Source organism: Neophocaena asiaeorientalis, unplaced genomic scaffold, assembly GCF_003031525.2.
Source record: "Neophocaena asiaeorientalis asiaeorientalis breed wild unplaced genomic scaffold, Neophocaena_asiaeorientalis_V1.1 scaffold24, whole genome shotgun sequence".
NCBI lineage: Eukaryota > Metazoa > Chordata > Mammalia > Artiodactyla > Phocoenidae > Neophocaena > Neophocaena asiaeorientalis.
This window is the reverse complement of record NW_020185317.1, coordinates 6,202,098-6,203,907: the sequence shown is the minus strand read 5'-3', so window position 1 is coordinate 6,203,907 and position 1,810 is coordinate 6,202,098.

Here is a 1,810-nt window from a genome sequence, read left to right as displayed (position 1 = left end):
GGACCGGGCACGAACCCGCGTCCCCTGCATCGGCAGGCGGATTCTCAACCACCTCGCCACCAGGGAAGCCCTAGTTTTCTATCTTTGATATTTCACTTGAATTGATTTCATTATCATACCTCTGGGGAATTTTGAGGTATTCATTAAAGGAACATATGATCCATGTTTATTTGTAGACTACTTTATTTATCTACTAGGTCCAAATATTCATAAGCTAGAAATAATATCACCAAGTAAGAGACCTTAGTTTGGTAACTCTTTTGGTGCTCTTCACTTAATTAATTTTGTTGTTGTTGTTTAGTCCATCAGCTATCTGAAATGTAACAATGGGTATTTGAAGTTTTGCTTCCTGAGGAACATTGCATTTACATGTGAAGACTGGTTTTCAAAAATATATAAAATATGCTGCTAGAATTGGTGGACAAAAATATTTTCAAGGCTATCACTCTCAAAGAATGTGTCCTTGAACTTTTAGTTTTCATTTGATTTTGGAAGTCCGGCTTAGGCTGACTTCAGCTTCTTCAAGGATTGTTTTCTTAGTTTCACCTGACCCTCCGTCAACACTGACTGTGAGTCTTCCCTTTTCCATCCCCACCCTTTCCTTCTGATAGATATTAATGGCCAATTACTGTGCTGTGGCAAGCTCAGCATCCCATTTCTTGTGGTCACAAGGTATGTACTTTTAGTAATTTACTTTGTGTTCTTAGCATTAAGATGCATCCCTAAGAAGTCACATTAGAAGACATTAATGTTTTGACTAATTTGAAACTGCAAATGAAAAACACCTAGGCCACAATTATCAGTTTATGAGGATCTAGGTATCATTAAATGAGTTTAGTTGTTTCTTCTTAGTATCGATTACTTAGACATGCCTAATTTGTTTTTCTTTGTATGAGCAATCGATTGCCCTTTAAGGTAAAGTGGACTGATGTAGAATGATGATTAATTGTGTCAACTCTTCATAGGGTGGACCATCTACACTAAAGTCGAACAATAAGGATAAAATGGTTTAGGAAAGGTTCAAATTTGTGTCATAGGAATCTCTTCAGTCTACTGGAAAAAAAAGTCTCATTAAGTAGTTGACCAGCTCAAACAGGACTGTAATCATAGCAAATTAAGTGTATTTATTTACCTATTGTGAGCTTATACTAAGCTGATGAATAAATACTTAGGAAATAATTCCTCACTGAAATCTCATGAATTATATTACATTGGTATTTATCTTTATTTGATTGTGCTATATGGCCCCAGGGAAAATCTGGCATATTTTCTCTTTCAAACTGTTGACACTTTTTAAAGTAAAAGTATTGGGTGGGCCAAAAGGTTCATTTGTTTTTTTTCTGTAAGATGGATAAAGTAGCACTTAATTGTCGTTAACTTCATTCGAAACAATTTTGTTAGATTGTATGTGACAGCTGTCATATCCGTGTGCATTTTAAAAAAAGACTTATCAAAATTGGTGAATTTTTGTGTAGCCATTTTAATACTGAAGATGAAAGAAAAAAAGCAACATTTTCGGCATATTATGCTTTATTGTTTCAAGAAAGATAAAAACACAACTGAAATGCAAAAAAAGATTTGTGCAGTGTATGGAGAAGGTGCTGTGACTGACGGAACGTGTCAAAAGTGGTCTGTGAAGTTTCGTGCTGGAGATTTCTCGCTGGACGATGCTCCACAGTCAGGTAGACAAGCTGAAGTTGATAGCAATCAAATCGAGACATTAATTGAGAACAATCAACGTTATACCAATGGGAGATAGCTGACATACTCAGAACATCCAAATCAAGCTTTGAAAGTCATTTGCCCCAGC